This window comes from Neopelma chrysocephalum, unplaced genomic scaffold (assembly GCF_003984885.1).
Source record: "Neopelma chrysocephalum unplaced genomic scaffold, ASM398488v2 Primary Assembly neopelma1_60, whole genome shotgun sequence".
In the NCBI taxonomy this organism is placed as follows: Eukaryota; Metazoa; Chordata; class Aves; order Passeriformes; family Pipridae; genus Neopelma; species Neopelma chrysocephalum.
The window spans coordinates 11,973,887-11,999,745 of NW_020897715.1; the positions used below are offsets into that span (position 1 = coordinate 11,973,887).

General features: G+C 39.4%; 1 protein-coding gene across 26 annotated transcripts in view; it reads right to left on the reverse strand.

Moving 5' to 3' along the window:
• Positions 1 to 25,859, reverse strand: part of ZBTB20 (zinc finger and BTB domain containing 20) — a 503,503-nt gene that overhangs the window by 60,782 nt on the left and 416,862 nt on the right. For 3 of the 26 annotated variants that reach the window (XM_027681147.1, XM_027681166.1, XM_027681164.1), the window contains one exon: positions 16,237 to 16,370. The exons of 17 other annotated variants lie outside the window; for them this stretch is intronic. The gene's annotated coding sequence lies outside the window, so the exon portion shown is untranslated. 6 more of the 26 variants (XM_027681167.1, XM_027681165.1, XM_027681168.1 and 3 more) reach the window with 6 other exon arrangements.

Below are 25,859 nucleotides of genomic sequence, written 5' to 3' on the forward strand. Positions count from 1 at the left end.
ATTTGCTTTATCAAAAAAATCAAGAAGGTGAACAAAAAATGATAAGAGATGTAATTGTTATTTCACAGGTAGCTAATGTCACTGTGCAAGTTGGAATTTATCTCTGTAAATGCAAAACAATAAAAAAACCCCACTGTTCATGCAGCAGGAACACTGGAATGAGTGCCAACAGACACAATGAAGGATTTTAGATGACACTGTAATAATGTACTTCACAAAATATACATTCAGTTTTATGTTCAATTCACACATTTTGTAATGATGATGATTATTAGTGACTGGGATAGATACTACATACTGATTTCAACAGGCCACATGAAACCTGGCAGCTACACTTCACAGGGGCTCAAGCAAACACTGTCTTTGATTCCAGTTTTTGTAGGTTCTTCCCTCTTGGAGTCTGCTTTGAATTGCAAATTAAGTAAATTCAAACACACACACACACACACAAAAATCCTCAACTTAGCCTGAACCTCTGAGTTTCACCAGGGCTTGGGAGAGGAACCATATGTCAGCATCAGGTTAGCTCAAAAGAATTACATAAAACAGTGACACCTTTCACCAGTACCAAGAATTGAATTTCAAAGGTGCAACAGCGCCCAAGGATTCTGTAGATTTAAGCCCTTGCTAACACTCAGCATGGCTTACTTTCAAGCTCTCCTTCCCACTTCCATATACGCTCCACCTGTTCTATTAATGCTGACCTTGTTTCTTTTATCCACCTTGCACTCATAGGTCTGTCTTTTATCTGGCTATTCCTCACCTTTTTAAGGCATAAATCCCATGTGCCTTAAAGACTGCCTAGTACTTCAGTTAACATGCATTTTTAACTTGTACTAGAAGCAGAAAAATCACAGGATTGGGTCTTTAGTCTTTACTTTGCAGAACTCCTGCTCACTTCACTCCTAATTTCACACAAGAGAAGCCTAAGAACTGCATGTACTAATCCTGCATATTTTGTCACCTCTCTTTTTTTGTCATTATTGCTCTTCTAATCTCTGGGATCCCAATCCAAGTGGCTCCCTCTTGTAGCACTGCCTAGCACTCAATCTGGCTTCATATCAAGGGTCAGGCAGACAAGTTGTTAGAGATGGGCTGTTCAAAGTCTTCTACAAAATCTGGGCACAGCAATCTCTTTGAAAGGCAATACTTAAAATATCTTCATTTTACTCCATATTTTTTTGCTATGGCCTGGGAAGTGATATCTCTTTCCTCCAGTGTAATGAGCATAAAGCACAGAGATCCTCATCAGTTGTAAGGTACTTTTTAAATACGTAAAATCAACAAAGCTGATGGTGTTTCTGAAGACATGGGGGGTGCAACAGAGAAGGAAACACTTCAAATTTTTCTAATAGACTTAATCTTGGGAGAAGTTAGAGGAAAAGGATATTTGACCATAAGAAGATTGGGCAAAAAGAGAGGCAAGCAGGACAACAGAGGAATGGGATGTGTGACAGTGGGTTAAGTAACTCCTTCCCTCTCCACCTGGGCTTCTCTATCCAGAAAAGGAAAGCATTACGTTCCTGCTCCATGAGGTACTGTGTGCTTAATTAAGATTTTGGAGGATAAGTTTTCTGCATGAATGCATTCCAGAAATGCAGACTTTTATTACTTAAATATTCCCACTAATGTTAATAACTTGGGCATTTCATACATGCTCACTTTTATCCCACCTTGATCTTTCCAAGTTTTATCTGTTAATTTAGAGGGTGTAAGAAACATTATTCTATCAGTGTTTTTATTAAGGAAGGTCCCTTTTATGATAGCAGTGATGTACTACAGATTGTGATTTAAGATGTACACTTTAGGTCAGTTTTATACTGACTTCAGTGCAGTTGCAGTGGGCATAAAGTCAGGAGAAAATGTGGTACTTTACATAATAGTGCTGATGATTAATGGACTCCAGGACCATAACTCTGTATTCTGAGGCACTGATCCTCCTTCTCCCTCCTGAAATTTGTGTCTTGACCCTTTCATCTCTTGTTAGCTACCTTTCCAGAGCTGTTCATTAATCAGCACCATTGATCTAATGTGGTCTGTCATATCGTATTACTTAAAACACACAGAAGCAATCATTGGCCTGGCTCTGCTCCTTACACAACACACCATCATATTTCCTTTACAGATGACTTAAATATTATAAACATCAATTTACTGCTGGTGCTTGGTCCTGAAATTGGCTTTTTGTAGATTGGCTCCCTGCAGGACATTTCCGTCTCTCCCCCTGGATGTACTCCTGTCTGCTCAGAGACACCATCAAACACCTTCAGTATTCCCGGTTTGTTAGACGCACTCGTATGTCTGACCAGCAAGGGACAGTCATGAAAACAGCCCTTTCTTTGCTTGAGACCTAGTACCACAGTCTTCTGTTACTTTCTTGCAGTGAGTCCTGATCAAGCAGACTCAATTTTTTACTTAATTGCTATTTATTTTATCCCTGCAGTAGTCTTTTCCCTGATATCTTCAGAATTCTGTTTCCTTCTGCCTTTCCTGTAATCCCTAGTAATGAAAAAATTAAAAGATGAGCTTCTTGTGAGCTTATTTCTGATTATTCTTATTTGCTGTGCTAGTACAGTGCTGTCGATCATGAGGCAATGGAAAATAACTTGCTCGTGCCTTAGAAGTTAGCATGTCTGATCTTAATTCACATATTGTACAGGTCTCCTGAGTAAGGTGGGGTCAGTTTTAATTGATGCTTTCACAGTCATGATATATTTTCAGACTGGGCTCTTTAAGCTAAATCCAATTCGGTTTTGGTCACTTTTTCTCTCTGGAAGTAGCAGAGGAGACGAGAACATCAGTGTTAGCCATCAATAAACATTCAAGAATCAACTTTCTGCATGAAGTGGGTTATTCCAGATGTAATTTAGTGTTTCTTATTCAAAAGAAGGTACATCCTCTGACTAAGACTGACTACAGCATTTATGTTACAAGAACAAGGTTAGGACACTGGCTACCTGTAGGTAGATATCCAACCCCAGTGTCTTATACAGAGATCAAGATAGACTGTGATATAAAAACCACCATTCCAACAGAGGCCAGAACTTGTGCCATAGAAAACATAAAAATTTAGCAATACAGGACATGCTATCAGAAGGCCATAACTATGACTTTTTCACAATAGTCAAGGCTTCATTTAGGACAGGAAACTGCTCATTTTTGTATTCTACTGGGAACACTGTATGTCCACTATCAGTATGGTTCGAAATTCAGAAATTAATTTGTTAATGGATTAGACATTTGCAGAAAGACTGTTTAAAGAGGCTAGACTGCTCTAGCCTGGTAAAGGCCAATTTCCCACAAGGACATGTTTGCAACAGTACTAGGGAAAAAAATCTCTCCCTGAAGTCCCAGGGGTACCTACTGAAATCCAGAATAGCAAAGTAGTCTGTAGGAAAGTCTACATTATGTTCCCACTTTTTGTCTTATAGACCCTCTATTATTTGTCTGCATCTGTTTCTTTTTCCCTTCTTTCATTCCCTTTTATCTGATAGTATAGAATTTCAGTGCTCTTAAGCTGCAATTCTTTTCTTAAATTTGACTTTGGCACTTGGAATAGGGATTTTTAAGGTCTCACTTTTGTCTGTTTATTCTTCTGGTATTCCTTTCTATTTCTAAGCAGTATTCTCAATGCAACAGCTACCCATACCCAAGAGCTCAGGTCAAAAAGGATAACTCTTCTCCTACTGACTTTCCTTTCCACTTCCCGTGCCAAATGGCCCCTCCTGCCAGGTGCAGTGGTACAAGGCTTCAACCCTGAACATTTTGAGAAGTTCTCTCTCATTGAAGATCTAAATCTGGGTGCTGCCTATTTTCCATGAATGAAGATCTCATCATGCTTGGTGTGTTGAGTGTATAAACTCCACACTTGTAGGTGAGCTGGGTTAGATGGTGCCCAAGCACAATGTGTGCCGCCCTCTTGGCTGCACTGGCTACACCTCACTGTGGGTGGAGCAGTGTAAAGCCATGTTAGGCAACGTTAAGCAACTGTTTGGACTTTGCACACCTGATTTGAAATGGTGAAGATAACTGGCACCAGGAAGAGGCAAATAAATGTCAGTAATCGGTGGGCTTAATGAGAGCAGAAGCAGGTCACCAAAAGTCCTGATGTAACATTCAGCTAAACATTTAAAGGAATACAAAAATCTATGATGCCAGACTGAACTATGGCAGTGTGTCAGACCACTTTTCACTAGCGGTAACACGAAGAAACAGTATTGTACACATACATAGATATATACATATACATTAACCATATATTTATATGTATGTATAATTATATACATGATTATTATTTTAAAATTATCTTGTTCTGGCAAAACATTGCTGAGTATACAACACATAATTCTCTATATTCCTACTATGGAGCTTTCTCAATTGTACCTGAATGTTGAAACCACATACTTTTCAAAATAGTTCATTAAAGAGGGCTGTGACTGAGGCAAATAGATAAAGTTGTAATTTTATGACGCTGGTCAAATATGGAGTAAATCTTCTGTGCTTCTATGTAACCTTTTCTGGGAACAGATTGATTTGTGGGCAGTGCTTGTATACTGGTAGTGTTGTTGAATCTTGAGTGCTAGTTTTCTACAGATACTTAGTATTTACAGAAGCAGTTTGAGAGTATAAACAGCCTCAGGCATTTATGTGCTGATGCTGTAGGTTAAAAGGTATGAAACTCAGTGGAAGAGGTTAAGGTTTTGAAGCCATGAACACTGAAGATGGCCAGCGCAATCAGACTATTGCCTTGTTAACAAGAAAGTGGCACTTGGACAACATGACACTGCCTTAAGCAGGGTTCTCACAAAACCAAAGGTATAGTTGTGCTGCAATTAACACTGATGTTTCTGCAACTGAAATATGAGTTGCCATCACTGCAATCACCAGAGACAAAGAAAATGTGTAGAAATTAAATTGTTACAGTAATATATCCGCCTAAGCTACTGCTTTGGCTAGATGAGCCAGATTAGCTCATGACAGATGAGCTTCATGAACACTTCATTGCCAAGGAACCCTGTCAAAATATTGGTGATTTCTCCGAATCTGTTCAACATCATGGAGATGTCAAACGAAATCTGAAAGGACATTATTTTTCAGGAAGAACAAAAACAATGAAAGCATACGAAGAAAATGAGCTGAGTTTTTTCCTCCTTCCCTAAACGTTGCTTTAGTTTCATTGAATGCTGTCCTTACAAGTACTTTGGCCTAATCCTGAAACCCTCAGTCCCATAGATGTTGGTGAATTGAAGAAAGTACTGAATCTACTCTCAAAGAATAGATCTCCATGTTTCAGTAACCAGGTTTTCAAACTGAAAGTGTATTTCAACTAAGTGCAGGGATCATATAATCTCAACACATAACACAATTTAATGAAGATTTACACTGTTGACCCTGGTTCTGCCGTACGACCTCCCTCCTGGTCACAATGGTACAGCACTTGATGCAACGATGTCTGGCCACCGAATTTGTGGTTCTTATGCTGAAAGATGATCTCAGTCACAAGTTGGAAGTACATCATCATAAGTATGGAACATGATACAAAATGGCAACTGATAAAAGTAATGAAATACTGGTTTTTTTATGAGTTGTTGCTTGCAGAGGCTATGAGAAACTGTTTACATTAATTAAAGGTATAATTCTCTGTAGGACAATGAAATAAATTTCAGCTATAAATTTCCATGGATTTGATCCATTTGTCACAGAACCATCTCCATCAAGGTAAACTAGGAAATAACAATTTCACAGATACATCTGGTTTTCTCAAGCACCAAGATCCAGGTTATCAAACAGGTACACAGAAAAATTGAACACTCTCCTCCCCCCACAAAAACCAGCATCTTCTTGATGGAATTCTTCCCTCTCCCTGAGCTTTGATTATGCAAATTGTTTTATAAGGAGAGGAAGATGCTTGCATGATTTTTACCTGCCTTTACTAGAGGAAGGTTTATATTAAAAATCCATGTTCGCATGGATTCTGAGGGGTAAATTCTGAGACGAGGAATCTTTTTCTTAAGTTTTAAGATTCATACCACCACTGCCTGAATGCTGAGCTAAACAACTGCGTTACTGACAGTCACAAAAAACATTAAAATGATTTTTAACTTTTTTTGTTGTTTTGGATGACTCTCTCCTGTCTCTGAAGATTTCCCTTGCAAGTCATTCATTAAAGAGTTGGTAACCAACACAGTGAAAAGACTAGGTAAAAAGCACCGTGAACATGTTTTCCCATACCATTCTTCCTGTGTGTTTGCTGCCTCTGGCCTCAAACTGTACAAATGAAAGCTTGTTTGATTTATGTCAAAAACTATATATAAAATATCATAGGGGATCCACAGAGAAACAGAGTCACTGTGGGCTTTGGTTTCATTATCCATTGAGGAATAACTGACTACAGCCTTGGAGTATGTAAAACTGATCAAAGCCCTTGCTTCCTCATATGCAAAGAGAAACCCACTGTAGATTTCCTGTTTCATGCTTCAGTGCCAAAACACAATGAAAAAAGTTCTAGATGAGCATGTGAATTATTCTAAAACATTGTTAAATCAAATCTGATGGTTATGCACATTTGTGAAACTCATCATTTGAAATGTCAAGTCACTGACAGCAGTGTGTCCTGAGGTGTGATGTATATTTGTGATAATTATTTGCTTTTTAAAGTTATGTATCATCTGCATCAAAACAGGATTTTTCTTAAGTATGCCTGAAATGTAGAGATGTCAGTGCCAGCTGTGTTATTCAGATCTGGGTTTTAAACACCCTTTGCCAGGAAAACACGGAGTCAGGGTATGACTACAATGCCATTTTTAAGGCACTCTGAGTTATTTTTCATTTTTCTTTTAAAACTGTATGCAGTGTGGCTGATGGAGAATGATTACTAGCATTAATAATAGCTGCAGTGATTTCTACTCTGTGTAGTATATGCAGCATGATGCATTAAGGAAAATAGCATAGCAATAATTGTTGTTATTCTTACTTCGGTATTAGCAAATGATAAACTCTTGGGATTTATTGGAATTCAGTATTCATATCTCTTCTGTGGCTCTTAGAGTCCTCTTCTCTGGTCATTTCAAAACTTTTTTGAATGAAACTGAAGGCAGTTGGCTCTGTTGTTGGGTAAGTTCTGCTAACGTAGGAGGGCTGTCTCCTGAGTGTTAAAAAGACCATTTGCAAATCTTCAGCATCTTCTTCCTTGACAGCAGAAGTTACTACGCAGAATGGTTTAGATGATGCTGAAATGAAATTTTACAGGAGATCCACAATCTTCCAACAGGAGACAAGGTAGGGAATGGCAGTGACTTGAAGGGACCCAATAGCAACTTCCCCACCTTTTCTTTCTGGAAAGTGACACTGTAAATCAGCACCCCACCAGTGTCTGAACTCAATCTTTTTTCCTATCTGAAAAGAAATTCTGTGAGGAGACTGCAGAGAATCTGGCAGCTACCTTACTCCTGCTATTTCCTGACAGAAAATGTTATAAGAAAATTGCCCAGATGAACAAAATTATCAGGGCGCTTGCAGATATTCTAATCTGTGCCATGACCGGCAAGAAGTACCATAGGAGATGGATCAGGAATCTTAGCTGTAGGGGAGCTCAGAGCTATTCTAGTTCAATCAGATTTCACAATTTGCTCTAATGAAGACTGCTGGCAGAAGTTCAAAGCTACTCCAGGTCTCGACTCTCCCTCCACATTACTATAAAAATGTCTGTAGAAGTGTTAACTGCAGAGGAGCCAAAAGTTGTTTTGGTTCCAGCCTTTCCCAGCAGGAGTAACTGAGAAAATAGAGTAGGAGTGCTAGTTCTGCTCACAGCTCCCTCAGCCTCCTGTAGAACACCAGAGACGTTGCCGGGAACATGGCAAAGTGTGCCCAATGCTGTCACCCCTCAGAGCTCCTGCAGCCTCAGCCACTCCCTCCAAACACCACTGACACGGATGCAATGGCTCAGTAACTCCAGAAGTCTTTGGAATTACCATCAACCTCAGTTGCTGATAACCTGAAGGCTGTTTGAGAGGCAGCAGGTATCAGGAGGATGGCTGTGCTCAGCCAGCATTGATTTCTTCAGCCTTTTGTCTGTATCTGCTTTCTGTCTCATTTGGAGGTGGTTACTGTTACTACACGTAGCATGAATCATGTCTCTGTTAAAAAACAGAGCTTCAATTGTCTTACATAACCCCTGGTAACTGCATGTCTAATAATAGCAAGCCATTTCCAGGTAGGGAATCTGTCTGTGTCCCAGACCAGACACATCCACATGCACGCACACACACATATTCATATTACTTTCTACAGCTCACTTCTGGGAAGGAGTGAGCTTTTCACGTGCAATATGACAGTTCTGAGCTGCAGAACCAGACAACTATTATTTTTAAATGCCATTTTCACTTATTGCCTTGAGAAGCCAGTCCAGTACATGCAACTTGCTTCTCAGCCCAAGCAGCAAAAAGGGGCAAAACCAAAACCCGACAGCTCTGTTTGGTTTTGAGAGAACATTGAATGGTGAGGGCTATGGTTGAATCCTGTCCTGAAAGCTTGAAACTTTCCAGATTTTAGCTCTCCTTCTGTCTCTTAGGGAAGGCCCACATTTTAATCAAGTTGGTACTTCTCATAGTTCTGACAAACCTTATTTTTCCTCCTCTCAGTTTCCCCCTTGGAAAAGTAAACAACAATACGCAACCCCCTCATTACTGCCAGCCTAATGGAGAATGGTGCAAATTAATGATGACGTCTTCAAATGAAACTTCTTTATAAATTAAAAATATAATTATTTTTGTAATCCATGAGTGGTCCACAGAAAGGAGGAGTTTCTGAAGATTACTATGGTGTCACAAAAAATCTGAACTTTCATTCAGTAGGAGGTTAAAGAAGAAATTTTCACTGGAATGTTGCTGCTTTTCTGTGAGATATTGAACTGCCCATCCTTTTCCCAATGAGACAACATTTTTCTGCAGACAAACACGATTCAGGTCCATCAACTATAGTATCCTGATTTTGGTGAATAACAAACACAAGACTCTTCAGAAGGAGGGAATCACAGAATCATAGATATCTCGAATTGATCCTATGAGGATCATCGAGTCCAACTCCCTGTTCCTCGCATGACTAAAACTAAATCATATAACTATGAGCACCATCCAGGTGCTTCTTGAACTCTGAGGGACTTGGTTTGCAAATAGAGTGGTTCTGGACTGTTTCACAAGGTTTTCCAAAGAAACCTGTTCCTTCTGACCTCTCTTTCCATCAATCACCATATCCAGGCATCTAAGAATGGATTATATGGTATCACCAATGTAAGAGCCAGGCTTCAGTCATCCTAAACTTCTATATTATCTCAGTGTAAGAGAGGAACTGAAGGCAGGGATTTGGTTTCAGTTTCACTTTGAATTTGTTCAGCTTTGAGATTTCAGTTTAGGTTCATTTCTTCACATTGTGTGAATAAAACACATGTGAATAAGCAGTTAAAAACTTAACTGATCACATAATAAAAAATGTTCTCCTTGAGCTTTCATTTCTAAATCTATTATCTTTCTTAGCTTAGATAATCTTTCTTGAAAGTTTGCTGAGATTATTTGAAAACAATAAAACTTAGTGGATCAGATGTCAGAATCTGGTTCTATGCCTACTTCTGACCAAGACGTACCAGGTAGCCAGGCAGTATCTTTGGAGGAATCATACTTTCCTATTTCTTGGGATCTACGGACAATAACTAACAATTTGGTATTGTTATTCTGGGATCAAGTGTCTTACTTCTTGGATCTACAAATCACCTTACAGTAAAGTCTGAACTGAACTAAACCTAAATCGTACTTGAACTCACAAACTGACTAGTCTGGCCAACAAATGCAGACCAGCTGTCATGGATGCCCTCCCACTAACTTAGTCTATGATACTCATATGATCTCACACAGATTTCTGCAGGTGCAACAGGGAAAAAATTGGACTGGTACTTTTATTTGTTATCAAATAAAAGCCTATGGTTCAGCAGCAAAAAAACCCAAATCAAACAAGAAACCTGCTGAGTTGTAAACGGTAGGTTATCAGTGTCGTGCAGTCATGAGCTGACTGTGTTACTGCCCTAGGGTAAGAAGTTCTTACCTTTTCTGTAGGAAGTAAAATTAATTTGCCTTCACTGTCTAGTAATCCCATTGTTAAGTAGTAAGAAATTCAGATATTGGCCACTCTGCGTTACAACGTATTATTTAGAAAGTTGAAAGAGAGAAACAAATGGAAACCCTAGAACATGCATCAGTTGCTGAACTTTCAGCATTCCTGCTAAAAAACCAGTATTGCCCAGATTCCAGCTAAGCATCTGAGAACACAACGGATCTTGTGCACTCAGGTTATTTTTATTAGGGCTGAAACTCCTGTAGGAAACACTTTAACTGGTGACCCAGTAAAGGGTTAAACAAAAGTTGGACTCAAGTTTACAAAGCCATCTGAACTGGCTTCAAGTAGACATGAAACATCTATGCATCTGGAAAACGGAACTTGCAATTGACTTTTCTGTACCATCTGCTCTCAAGAACATTTTCTGCTTGGGAGTTGCATAAGCAAGGATAAAAAGCACACAAACAACTTCCTGTACCATGTTTTTGGTCACTTATAATGACGCATTACAAAGCAAAGCAGCTAAATATGCACAACTGTGCCTCACTCCAGATGACAACATGTATTATATAAGAGTAATGCCTGACAGAAAGACACTTATTTTAAGATATCATGACACAAAGAGCACCCAAGGGGAAATATTCACTACATGTGAGAGTTGGGGGCAAGTGCCAGGGAGAGTTTTGCCTCCATCTCAAAAGGCCAAGTGTAGTTCAGAAAAATCAAAAAGAGGACTTTTTTGCCTTACAAAGTAAAATGACAGAACTTGTTGCACCTTCTTCTGTAAAGGGGAATTTAACTTGTAATGAATGTAAGCTTTTTGTTGTTATTTAATGTCACTTTGATGCATTTTAGATTCAAAATTATTCTTATCCCAAAAGCTTTCAAAAATATAATTTGTTTAGACTAGCTTTGTTTGCCTGTTGGGAAGCCATGGCCTGATTTAATCTTGTATTGTGGCATAAATAAAACAATATCCACAGGAATTAGAGTAGTTTAACCAGAATAAAAATATCTACCTCTCCAAATGAGTCCCAAGCCTTTAAAACTGTGTATGTGTTGGCCTCTCTCTTTCCAGTGACTGCACTAATGGAATTGCATGGAGACATATGGGGAAATCCCAGTACCTGTGCAAACACAGGGAACTGCTGAAGGTGAAGAGGGACTAAAGCCTAGACTGGAGTAGGCTGTGCAGCTAAAGAAGGCAGTTTGCCTCTGCTTTGCTGTATTTTTGAAACTGAAGTCGAGATGAGTTTCCCCACTAATGAACAGGCTCGGGCTATCAGTCCACAGCCGTTACCACAGGATCAGCTGGCAGTATAGATCTGACCTGGTTTGGGCATGGGCACGTGATCACATTACTGTTAAATTAGCAAGAGTTTGTATTGCTGCAAGAGAACAGACGATATATAATCTAGCCTGAAGTCAGAGTGGCGCAGACAGGTGATACCTGATCTGATAGAAAGCCTGCGATATAAAGTTAATCCATTTGTTCTGAAAACATTCAAATCAGTATGTGAATTTATCCCAGATAACACTTTGTGTTACATCGCTACAGTGGTTTTGATACAGTTTTATGACTGAGATCCACTATGCCATCAAACCACAGCTTCAGAAATGGATTTTGCATGGAAACAACCAATTCTATCAATCTACAGGGTAAATCTGGGGGTGCAAATAGCTCCAGGGGAGACAAAATCTCCCCACCTGAGAAGCAGACTGCCTTTTTAAAGATGAGCCATGGAAGAATAAAGGGGTTCACTTCCAAATCAGTACCTGTTACTTTCCATGGGCCAAAAGGACTTAGAATGCCAAATTTTCTTCCTACCTTCAAAACACAGTGGTTTTATTGTTAATATAGGGTTTTTCTAGATAATGGACCCTGTAATTTAGAATCTGCAAGATTAGATTATTCTCAGGAGACAAGTCCATCTCCAAGAAAACATCTCTGCCTGTGGCAACACATTCTCAGATTAATGAAAACTGCTTTAAGATTTCAGCTGAATTAAGAAGGTGCACAGTTCATACAGGTCACCTCTGCATAGGAGGGAACATCAATATGTTTTCTGTACCTATAATTCATTAACAGCAAAACTTGGTTCATATCCTCTTGCTACAGCATCCTTCCTTTCCTGCCTAGCCCCCTTCCTGACTCAAATGCCTTACACTTCCATCCATCAGAAGGACACCACATGAAATTTTGTCCATAATTACATTGGCAAGTCTCCTTTGGGTTTCGTGGAAGTTACATACTCATAAATAGGAGCAGAATTTGGCCCTCTGTCTTTTCAAAAGGAAGACTAACGATCAAATAATTTTCTCACATCTCTGTTTGCACTTTCACAGTCTGGTTACATTGATTTGTGTCTCATAAGTAGACATTTCCTTTGTTGGTTACAAATCAATGTTATAGACCTAGCCTGCCTGCACATTTTCCCCTTCCCTCTTACTGTGAGAAAAACAAAGTGCAGCTTCAATTCTTCTTGCTTTATAAATGTGAATTTCCTTGATGAAGCATGAGAGAAACACAGATAAAATTCCAGCTCTCCCTCAAAAAACAGGAAACGCCTGTGCTTAAATTTCTAATTACCAAGATGCTTTATGGTATGATAAACACCTTTATCATTCCAGTCCTGCCACTGCTTTGTTAACCTAGTTATAATCCTCTCCTTCAGATATCACAAGGTTTCCCAGAGCAATCCAATGTAATATCACAGACAGTTATGACTTCATGGCATGAGTAAGGAAAAAGAGGAAAAGGTTTTAGTCTTCAGCAGGACTGAGCTGCCACACAAATCTCCAGGAAAGGATGGAAAAGACAAGGGTTTGCAATTGGTGCCTGAGAGGCAATGAGCTTTTTGACTGCAGTATGAAAATACAACGGTGAGGATAGATGAGTATTTTACTACAAATGGATACGCATGATAATAGAAAAGAAGTAGTAAGAAATAGAGCCATCAATAAGAATATACCAAGTAAAAGAAAGTACAGGTGTAAATGTGGAACATATCAGTTTGATTTTCCTTTATTAAAGGAGGAAAAAAAAGTTTAAAAAAAAAGAGTAGAAGCAGCCTCAAATCAATCTCATCAATTTTAATACTATGAAGAAGTTTAACAAGTGACAGTTCCACCAATTTGATGGAGGACTCATGACTGCTGAAATAAAAATAGAAATTTTTTAGAGCTGGCATCAATAATAATAATAATGATATGGTTTAAAGGATGTGAGATCAAAAAGGAAAAGAAAAATTTTACAAATATGAAACAAGGCTTGCTACACTGCCGTCACCACCATCAAAGAACATCCTCAGAAGTCAAAAGGGAATTCTATTTATTTTAAAGAACAGCACTAGGAATCAGGAAATCTGGGTCCTACTTACACCTCTTCTGGGGAATCTATGCTTGGCCTTGAGAAAGATATTTCAGTGCTCTGTGCTTCAGCTTCTCCGTAAGGCCAATCAAGACAATAATAGCTCTACTTCACAGGCATCTTCTAAAGGTTAACTCATGGGTGCTGAGCAAAGAGCTTTAAGGTATTTATGTAGAAACTGTACATGGAAGGAAAGACAAAAAATAATGTAAAGATTTGGGAAACACTTGAAAAAGAGATTCCACAGCTCAACCACTTCCTGGAAATCAAAAGAAAAGAACAAATAACTTCCTTTTTTGTATTTTATTTCCAAAGGAAGTGTAAAGCTTCCCAGCTAATTGGCAAAGAAGTTGCCCCTGCAAACATCATCATACAAGTGGTAACAGAGAGCCCTGGCTGGCTGCATCCTTAAAACATTGTGTACACATGCCTGTGTTATCCCAGTGAGGTAACACCATTCTACTGGCCTGATAAAAACAGAGATGAGGAGAAGTTACGACTACTTGGAGAGTTGTCTATTTGCACAGACTCTTGACAGCAGCAGTTCAGGCGAGAAACCATATTGCTCTAAGACTCTGGGGACCAACCATTCAGTCTCTGTTCCACCAATCCACAACCTTAGGCAACTACCTTTTTGCTTGCGTTTAAAGTAGGTCTGGCTTTCTAAAAATTTTGAGTTTTCTAATAGTAGACGTGGTTGAATAGGCCTTGATAGAGTAAACCCATAAACTAAATCAGAAGTAAAGAAAAAGAGATAAAAAATAAGAATGCTAAAATGAAGAGAATTATAAAAGCAAAACAAAATTATTCTGATTTAATACAACTGTAATACGACTTTTCCAAACCATTTTACTTAGACATAAATGACAAACAGAAGACACAAAATACCATGAGTCAGATCTGCAGAATCAAATAGGTTCACTGATGTTTGTCACAACTCTTGTCTCTAGTAAGAGTTAAGAAAGAATTCAAGAGCCAGAACTGCCCAAACTCTGGTTAGTTTACTGATTAAGAATATATCTACCAAAAACCCCAAGCAGTGATGTGTTACTAATCCAAAAGGACTACCACAACTATGTTCATCTACAGGACAGAGAGAACTCAATATACATTCCAATGCAAATATATTTATAGCTGCTTATTTACAGCATATGGTGCCTTCCACTGTATTCTGCATATTTTTCATATCTTGCACTATCAAAGTTAGCAGACAGTGGAAAGGTATGTATCTTTTTCTTATCTTATCCTGAACAGGCTTTGTAACAAGGACATAAATTCTGTCTTTTCAATACTAAGCTACAATTAGCACGGAGGTCACGACATCGCAGTTAGCACAAAGGTCACAAGTAGTGTTGCTACTCAGGGGGTTCCACACTAGAGGTAAGCATGAACCCAAAGCACTCTGGGCATATGGAAATGAAAAAGCTTTTTTATGTCTGCATATATGCATGTCAAGAGTAAACATTTAATGAGCAATGATAACAAAAACCCCCCACTTTCATAAGCATTACAAGGATCAAAATATTTAATTGTCAGATGGACAAGGTAGGTTTACCTGGTGGAGAGCACTGTAGGTAAATGAAGTCTTGCCTTTTACATTTCATGCATTTTAAGAAGCTGCTCAGATTATTTGTTTACTTTAACCAAATGTCAGTTCTTTTGACAGTAAGCGCTAGAACAAAATTTGTAGTGGAATGCATACACTTCCAAAAATTCCAAAACATCTCAACAGGTTGTTTCTTTTTGGTTCTTTTTATATGGATAAACATCAAAAAGTGAAATATCTGGGCATAATTCCCCCAAAGACTGGGAAGAAGTACCCAGAACGAGCATTTTGCTGCAGGTGCATGTTACTTTGAAATCTAGTCTCATGAAGACTCATTACAGGACAATATGATTCACCTACCCAAACTTTTACAAAAAAGCCTTGGATAGACTTAGGTAACTAAAGCTGAGTGCCTGTTTTTGCTGCACATTGGAGCAAGTAGCCTCAAAAAACTCAGCCCACAGGATTGGCTCTGAGAGCAGGGGGAGCTGAACTGTTAACTGCAGTATCCAAAACACACGAACCATGAGAGGATTATACTGAGCTCTGTGACAACTACACTTGAGGAAAATGAGGGAGGAAAGGGGCTGAAGGAACATGAAAGGAAAATGAACAAATTCAGATCAATGGAACAGACCTAGAGGCTTCTAAAGAGGATCTTTTAAAGAGCCACAGACAATGGCCACAGTCTAGACTGAACACACAGAGAAAAGTCAAGACAAATCATCACCATTAAAAGCTAAGTAATCACATCACATAACAGCAAGATTACAGCAATAGTGTCTCTGTCTCTGCTCTGAGGTGAAATCACCTGGAATGTGAGATTTGTTTCTGGGCACCTCCTCATCAGAGTGATTGGAGAGAGTTCAAAGAAGAGCCATATAAATGACCAGCGTGGTGGAAAGACTGAGCTATTAGAGAAAGAAATGAAGAACTACACCTGCAATAGCCCAGCTACAATGCCAATGACTATCAGATGAAGGGAAAGGCATGAAAACAAGCTTCATATAATTGAAAGGTGCAAATGCCAACAACAAAAAAGAGAAAAAAAGAAACAAAAAGGGAAAGAAGAGAGGGTACCTAATAATAAAAAGGTGTACAGATAAAATCAAGACCAGTAACATAAAGCTGACATTCCAAAGAGCAAATAGCGTAAGCCTGAAGAGTAATATACTTAGGGAAGGAACTGAAGTTTGACGATGTATTTAAAACTGACCTAGACAAAACACTAGACATGTGATGCACACACTATCCTTCACTGGCCCTGGGAAGATGGGCTGAGCAGGTCTTGATTGTTTTTCCAGTTTGATGACTCCAAGGTACACTCTGATTTTGTGGCCTAAAAGCCATCTGTAAAAATATGGAAACCCATGAAACACACTTTGGCACGTTAGATGATGATTAACCAGAAGGAGACTAAATTCATGTTCATTGGATAGCTTGTGAATTAGGTAGAGCTGTATATGAAGAAAGAAGTAAAACAGCAAGAAGCAAAATCTAGCTAGTTGAGGAAAGAACTTTTAGCATCAGACAGTACAACGAGGAATAGCCACACAGCAGAGTGGATAAATAATCCATTGCATAAAAAGAGAATAGCATGTATGGATCAGGCAACAAGATGTGAGAATGGAATTGGGGAAATGACTTCAAAGGATATGTGACCTCCTGAACCATGAGTTGACTAGGCTATGGAAAGCTTAAATGCTTGCATCACAAATCCAGAAACCTGATTGTGCAAAAAGGGAGCTAGGCTCTCTAGAAAGCATCCTAAGAAAGTCAGTAACAGACAGATAGAGTGAGCCTTGAACCTTTTCATACTACTGAATGGATATAAGAAAATAGAAGAAAAAATAATACTCCACTTACTTGAGTATTAAAACACTGCAAAAAGCTGCACACACAGACAAATGTATATTAAAGTCATGCAGGGGGTGGCAGTGGAAGGAGTGCAAGTGTCTAGACAAGATGAGGTGAAACACTGCTGTCACTTCCAATCCATAAACCCCCAGCAGCAAGGAGTGCAGACAGGAAAACCACCAGCTAAACCTGAGACACAGAAATGATTACATTTCTGACTGATTTCAGCCTGCACTGGAAATAATCCTTAGTTATTATAACTGGAAAGTAAAGGACTTATGGGTGAAAAGCAAGGGGTAGGTACAGACAGAAATAAAATTGTTTTTCTTGACAGTTTAAAGTGGTTGTGTTATCAAAGAGAAAAATTAGGTTAATGATATCTTCATTTGAGTTGTGTCTGTTTTTTATGTTTTCTGGAAGCAAGGGGAAAAAAGACAACCTCCTTTAGACCAGAGACACTAACTGATTTAATTCTTCTATGCTTACTTCAGATTTGGTGCTGCCATGTAGCCCTGACAAGGCAGCACCTTCCCAACACTGCTAGCTTGGCCTGAGGTCTTATGAGTACAGCTCTGCTGACTGTCGGATCCTTCCATGTTGTGAAAGAAAAACATCTCATGGAGTTTCACGATACAAAGATCATATTGGCTTCTGAGTTATTCTTCTGCTAATATTCCTTGTTGGTCAAGTATGACACCCAGAAGACTATTTCCCTTTGCTCTACCTTCAGGAGCACAACTTCTTCAAAGATGCATTTTGATGCTGAATTTGGAATTGAGCTGGTTGTACCAGCAATGGTGCTTCCTGCACAAAATGGCAAACATAAATGCAGCACTGATTACTTTGCAAATCATGCCCTGAGGCTCGAGGTCCAATGAAACAGTGATTTTAGAGGCAATATCAGATAAGGTATTCTCATTACTCCCCAGGCCATTGCAAAAAATTACTCCCCAATCCCTGCAAAAATTTATGATTTAAAGAAAGATTGGTTGTCTCCGCTCATAGCCCAACTCTACAAACAGCTGTGCTGGCATGAGTGGGGGAATTGTGCAATGTGTCGGCAAATCTGAGCAGCCAAAGAGGGAAATTTTTTCAACTGGTTTGGTCCCTGAAGCCCATGTGTCGACAAACCACAGCCTGTGCACCTTATTAGCTTTCTGCAGGTCCCTGCTAACTAATGGTATGTACCTGTCCATCTGCAGAGCCAAAAATAGCTACTTTTAAAGAACAGAAAGGAATGCCTGCTGAGCCTGACAGAAGACAAGCCCACCATGTATCTGCCTGATGCTGTGGAGTCCTGTGACAAAGGTGGCTTGAGGCAGTGCATTTATTTTCCAGCTGATGTGCACTGATAACCTGACCTCTACACTTCCAAGATTCGTGTAATATTTCATCACTTACCTCAGCTTCTACTGGCCCCATATTCTAAACCCCCATGTACGTCACAAAGGACCTTCCAAGCAGCTGACAGACAAAACACTTCTGACACCCATTCTGGGTAGGATAACACTTAAATATGAGAAGGAAATACAATGCTGCTCACTCCCCCAAGTGCAAGCTAATTTTAAAGTTAATACTGTAAGTCCTTATTGATACAATGTTTTAATTACCTTCAGCCTGTCCAAACCAGCAGTCCTAGCTCTATGTGTACTGCTGATATGACTGACAGCTGAGAGCTTTTCTAAACACCAAGCATAACATCGCAGTCACTAGCGACTCAAACTGCCTAAAATGGTGTGATTTTTATCACTTTGACAAAACTTACAACAACTCTCTTTAAGTGTAAAGGGATTTTTAAAATTTACTAAGATTTATAAAATAAGCCTACCTAAAAGTTTGATGTGTGTATGCAAATTATCTTCAACATCACAGTCTACAACTTCCTTGTGAGAGGAGGAGGAGGAGGGGCAGGCACTGATCTCTTCCCTGTGGTGACCAGTGGCAGGATCTGTGGGAATGGCCTGAAGTTATGTCAGGGGAAGTTTAGGTTGGGCATTAGAAGAAGATTCTTCACCCACAGGGTGTTTGGGCACTGGAACAGGATCCCCAGGGAAGTGGTCACAGCACCAAGCCTGACAGAATTCAAGAAGTGTTTGGACAATACTCTCAGGTACGTGGTGTGACTCTTGAGGAGGGTCCTGTGCAGGGCCAGGAGTTGGACTCAATGATCCTTGTGGGTCCCTTCCAACTTGGCATATTCTGTGATTCTCGTATATACAAAGAACAGTCTGCCTTTGCCTTATACCAACATTAAAAAAGGTCTCTCCGCTCACAGAAACAAGCTTGGCCCTCCTTTCCTCAGTTTACACAGCCTTCCACTCAAGCCTGGGAAAACAGATAGGGCTTTGCCCCCAGTATAACAATATCTGATTTTCTCTGAAGAAGGGTACACCAATGTAGCCAGTGAGATAAGGCATGCAAGAGAATCAATGGCAGAGCTAATCAGGCTAATTCAGCTGTTAAGAAAGCAACCAAACCCCATAAAGCCCCTCAAAGGTCAAAAAGCATCTCCTAGATTATGCCTGAGAATGACCTGGAAGTCAGTGTCATCCAAAGAGTGTTAATATATTAAATTCAGTGGCAGAAAAAATTTTATGCAAGCAAGAACTTGCTCTGTATACGAGCTGAAGTTTTTAAACCATCCCCCACAGAGACAATCATAGTAGGATTCACAATGAGAAAGATCGTGTTACAATTCCCCACCAGATACTAATGCAAACAACACCATGTGTCTATATTCAGAAAGCATCTACATTTCTGACAAGTCTAAGATTTCTGAGACCAGAGCAACAAAAGACAGTCAAATGCAAGTAAGTCTTAATTTCCAAATACAGGTATCTTGACATCCAAAGGGTGTAAAGTTTTTTGGTTTTTTCTCTGGCTCATAGAGTATTAGGTATTAGAATACCTAATCTCTATTTTATGTCTAATTCAGTTCCTACTAAAATAAGAGATGCTGGTGGACCCAAATGGGAGTCTTGGAGATTTCAAAAAACTTTAGCCATTATTGGGCTTGGCTGGCTATGATACATAAAGATGATTTTTCAGGCAGAACTAATGAGCATGGCTCCACCCAATGCAAACTGTGGTCCTGCTAGAGCAGTCTCTTTAGTAGAGACCTGTACACCCTCCCCTGTGTACCTGACCGTCTGTATACTGCCAGTGTAGGTGCACCTACTGCTGGTGCAACAGATGTTAAAGCAGGAAAACCTGACTCCCAGGGCAGAGGATTAATGGGGCATTAACATCAAGGCCCCAGTTGTGACCATTTAAATGCTAACAGCTTTAAGTAAGTTATCCAAAACACGAGCTTACAGTGTGTGCCACTAGAACTTTATTATAGGACATTTGGGGCCAAAACTTGCCCCAGGATATGGATGAAGTCATCCTGATGATGCTAATGGAAATCCATGTGCTATATAATAAAAAGCAACTGGTTCTAAACAGGGCTATTTTAAATCAGAATGTAACAGGTTATCTTTTACTGAACAGTCCCTTTACTGTTTACATTAAGAAAAATTAATCATGTCACAGTTGCCTGGATTCATCAGCTGGGCTTTAGTTTATATTCTTCACTAACATTCCCAGAAAAATGGTTAAAGAAAAGCTTGGTTTTAAAGCCTAGCAGGTTGAATTAATGTTCTGTTAAATCTGGCAGATTTTGTCCATGGTTCTTTATTGACCCTTGTATTTCCCCTTTTGACACTATTGTGATGCACCTTTTCCCATCTAAAGTTCACTTCATGGTCCAGAGATGTTTTTTGACTGAGGAGAGTGTATTTTCACCTCCTCCTCACCTCCCAGAGCAGTATTTCAGGGCCCATCATGAGGTGTGCCATTAAAGCTAAAGCATGCTCATGGCTCCTCTCACATTGCGGCAAACAGATCTGTGAGATTTCAAATCTGCTGAGCAGCAGCAGGTAAACACAGTTTTTGTTTTAGCAGCTCAGTTACAGCTAAGTGAGCATCTGCCCTGGCTGTACACAATAAACCTTCTATTTCAGAGGAGTATAATTGTCATTGCATTTCGTTGGCCTTTGAAACTTGGAGCAGGACGCTTCAGCCTGAGGGTCCACTTCAGTCTTTAAGGCACTAAAAAACCCACATCCTTGACTGCTTACTATCATTTGCAATTACTGATATCTGTGTAAAATGGAAAGAAAATATCACACTACGTAAAGCCTCAAATGATCACCTGGCTTGGGATTCATACACAAGAGGCAAAACGACAGAAATTCAGTATTGTTACATGGCTGTGGCACTTTTTATGTGCAATATATTGAGTAAAACTCTGCTGTCACATTAAAGATTTTCTTATTCCTGTTGACAGGTTAGGAGGCTCTAGAGAAGTGTCTTATCAGATGCTACTTTTCAGTTTTAATGAAACTTTCTGAAAAGTGGGAGCTGAGCTGCCTCCATATGCCACTTCTCTTCTAGGAACTTCACTTGAAGTTATGGACCTGCTTCCTTATATGCAGCCCTTCGTTTCCCCCCCAAAAAGACTTTTATATCACGAACATATATATATTTTCTTCAGGAAACGCATTAGCACTTCTTTCTGGTTTATGTCTCAACGCATGGCACAGAAGGAACTTTGAAAGCAAATCTGTGGTGAAATTCAAGACAGGAATGTAGCATGTATGTGTTCAGAACAGAGTTTCTGTGGTATGAAGACTGCAAAGTAATCGGCAACTGATCCAAAATCTTAGAATGAGCAATTTGTGGCAATTTCTTCTATGTAAAGTTATCTATAGCATGTAGGGAACAAACACATACATGCATACGTGTCTTTGACAAAAATACCCAACCTCTTGGTACACACTGATATTGAATGGTATATGCGTAAGACTTTAATAAAATGTTTGGGGCCCATGCTAACTTTGATTTGTAGAGCTTTGAGTCATGCAGCCCATGCTAATGTTACTCTATGCTGCTATGAATACAGAGAAGAATTTTTAAGACCAGCTCGGTGTGTTACACTCATAACTCTCATTTTATTTCAATTTAAATTGTGTGTTTAATCTCTTTTGAAGGTTTCAAAGATCCTATCCACCTCTTTTTTTGAGCACAGGATCTCATGAAAGCATGCATTGTAAATTCCATTCCACTGTGTTCCTCCTTTTTCCACGCTTCTCTTTCTGCCTGTCCCTTTATCTGCCTTTTCTGGTCTCTCTTTACTAATTTCTAGTAATTCCTTTAGCCTGCCACCTGTTCTCTGCTTTCACGTATATATTTTGTAATACTCTCTAACATACATCTTTTCCCTGCTGTTCCTACTTAACTCTCCTGGCACCATCAGTGTTCCATGCCACCACAGTACCAGGATTGTAATTTGTGTGTTTACCTTTGCCTTCCATTTACTAGGATAAACTCCCTCTGTCTCACACCTTCACCTTTAGTTAACTCTGATTTCCTATCCTCTTCAATTCCTGCCACTCCAGAAAAGGCAGGAGGAGGAATGAAGTGCTTGCGGAGGCAGTGCTGACTGTCACAGATTGATTGACAATGAGCACGGTGCCTCTAAGCGCTGAGATGCCGCAGTTTGTAGAGTGAAGTGAGACCTTGGTGCCCGGTACGCCCTCCTCAATTGAACAGACATTTTGAGTGTGGCTGCTGAGCACTGTTAGCCCAGTGACTCCCTGTATTCTCCTCACTTCCTTCTCCCAAGCTGTCAGACTGGCAAGGCTCAGGAGAAATCACAGGTTTCTTAATTGCATTTGTGCCTGCACAGAAAGAAAACTTAAATACAGGCTGGTCAGATCTGTACAGATAATGGAGAATATTTTGCTCCATTCTGCATTAGTGTGGGCTCTTTGATTTGTGCCTGGCAGCTTCCTTGTTCCTGAGGACAGAAAGATAAACTGTGGCTTTGTATGGATGGGGAATATGACAAAGCAAAAGGGGAGAAAACGAAATTCATTACATTTATCTGTGCAAACATTTTCTTGTACATTTTACGTATCAAGCCCACTCCATGAGCACATCTATCTTGGATGGCTCTACCTTGTTCCTACATATACACAGATTGGAGCCCTTTATTGGTGCTGATCAGTCTGTCCAGACTCTTCTCACTGCTCCTTGCTCAGAGTCAAAGCATCATGCACTGTTTTCAATGGCTATTTAAGTGGTGAGTGGGCTTTGGCAACCAGGCAGTCCAGAGGGAACGTGCAGCAGCCACAGGCAGTCTGGACTGTGAATCTGACTCAAAAGTGGTCAAATTTTCCTCTAACTGCACAGGATAGACTCACCTTTAAGAGGTCATTTTCTAGTCAAACCAAAGACAAAAGTTGACTTAATCAAGATGGTCCAGTGACTCTTGGGAATCCCAGTGCTGTTAGTGATCGGAGAGAAAGCAGAAGCCACAGATAGTCTTTCCCCCAGGTTTTGGGTGGCTTTATGGGCAGCCTTAGTTTATTTGGCTCAGTGTCTCACAATTACTGAAATAACAAGTTGCTTTCTTCTTTTTATCGCAAAGTCTCATGGGAAGCTTGATTTGCATACAGTGACTCAGAAAGCTGCCTGCTAAGCTGCACGTACTGTATGTCTGTCTGGAACAAGTCAGAGTAATTTGTCCTCTTATTTACAGCAGCCTATTTATAACAGTACGGAGATGACCCAAGGATACACCAAGTCCACCCTCCAAATACCTAGAAAGGGGTTTTTCACACTCATCACAAAGCCACTAGAATACTATAGCTCCCTCAACTCCTCCTTCCAAATGAAGATGATCTCCAAGGGCAACGGGGAGCAGAGTGGATTAGAGCAGGTTTTGATGAAATACATCAGCAAGAATATTTGTTGTGTCATGATCACAGTAAGAATCCACCTGCCCCAAGAGGATACAAAGCCCAAAGGATGGAGGACAAGAGTCCTTGAATACCTATGGATTATGGTATCCATTATTACTATTTTCCCCAGAAATAAGATGTTTGGAAAGGGTTATGTCCTGAGTGATGCAGATGGTTGATCTACGGCTTTCAGGATTTTTGTTTAATGTTTTCCAATGCTCAAAATCCTAGAAAGGAAACTATAAAGTCACAACCTTTCTCAATCAGATAATTTCATCTCCTAATAATATCAGTTTCAGAAAGCACCATATATCATGTATGCAGAAGCAACAGACCTGTAATGAATGATATATGTGTATTCAAAATTAATTTTTCACAGGAGTAATTTTAAGTGTCCTATATTAGCATCTCCTGCTGGCTAAGGTTTCCCCCCAAGAATTAGATTAACAATTCTCCAACCTGTGCACCTTCAAACAACTGCTTCTTCCCAGACAAGGAAACAGGTTTTTCCTCTCTGTTACAGATATAATATTCTTCATTAGAACTGCAGAAGCCTAAGTCTTTATCCAAAATTTTGTCTCATGTACAATTTCTATTTTGCATTAGAAGAAGGTCAGTGTCACTGCTCTGGAGAAGAGAGCAGGTTTCTTAATAAGGCATGTCATGCTTATTTTTGACCCTGTTACTAGACTGAAATTAGTGACTATATGAATACATATAACATATTTAATATACAAATATAAACATATATGTCTGCACACACGCCCATCAAACACTTATACATATTCATGCATGCATATGTCCAAAAAACTCTTTAATTTTATTTTTACATATATATATTTACACACATGTTTGTATAAATACTTATACATACACTCGCATACGTAACTTGTAAGCATTTTACACTCATAGAGCACTTCCTAATCTTTCTGATGTCTCTTTTGTGATATCTAAAGTGTTTGGCTGAACAGCAGTTTTGATTCCTGAAGCAATGATAAATAAAAGTTGTGAATTTTGCAATTCATGATGGAAAGAAACACAAGAATTCTCTATCGAAGCAATACAATCCCTTTGATTTTCAAGGAGGATAAGCAGAACGGGGTTAAAGGTGGCTGTAAGGTCCTGAGAGATCAGCAATGCTACTTACAGTAACACTACGTACAGAAAAGCAATATAAGTAATTTTTCAATTATTCTAACATATGTTTACAGCTTTCCCTATCTCTAAGGCTGGTCATGAAGGATTGGTAGAGTCGACTGTACAACTGATGCAGAATGGAAAAATTTACTCCCTTTTAATTTTTGGTACCCAAGTCTCAATCTCTTCTAGTCATGTTTTTGTTCAGTTGTGTGAGCTGAACAGTCTGGATAAATGGTACATATACCTTTGGCAATACATGAAGGATTCATTTTTTCGCCATTTGTTATTTATACTATGCGTCTGGCCATCTAAGTCATATGCTTCCTGTTTTTAACTGAATGACAAACTTTTCAAGCAGGAGGACAAGATTCCAAGTGATGCAGAAGTGCTCATATCCACAAAAATCTTCACCTGAACATTTTGAAAATGTTCATTAGGAGAAAAATACGGCAGAATAAAATAGAATCTGGACAAGTATGCGCAGATGCCATTTTGTAGTGCTTTGCCTGGCCTAAGATAAAAGACTCAAAATACAAATAGGTGAAATAAGGAACTCTTAATAGTTTTGCAAATGGTTTTACTCTACAAAGAATTGCATGTCAAGAGTTAGAGACTGGCATTAAGATTTTATGACTTTCCAGGAAAGTGATTCTCCCAAAGTTTAAAGATGTTATGCCAGGTGTCAAACATTCTCTAGGTATATCACAGCAGTAAGAACAGAAACCTTCCCACTAATTACTCAGTTTAACCCGTGGGTGCATTTTGTTGTTTTCTGGTAACCTCACTTCAGGTCCTTGAGCCTTCTCCATCCAGAAAGAGTGGGAGAGAAGTGGAGGTAACCAATATGATTATTGGTTGAGAGCAATATAAAGCTCTCTCTTCTCAGAGAAAAGATGTGTTCAGTAGTATGTGACAGTAGTATGTGACAGCAGTGGCAGGCAGCAGGGAATTACATCTTGGAGTGCAGGGAGTTTAAATGATTACTCCTTGGCCTTGGGCAGCCTTTAGACCCACTTGTGCTATGGTCCCTCAGCATTTCAAGAACAGAGCTGGC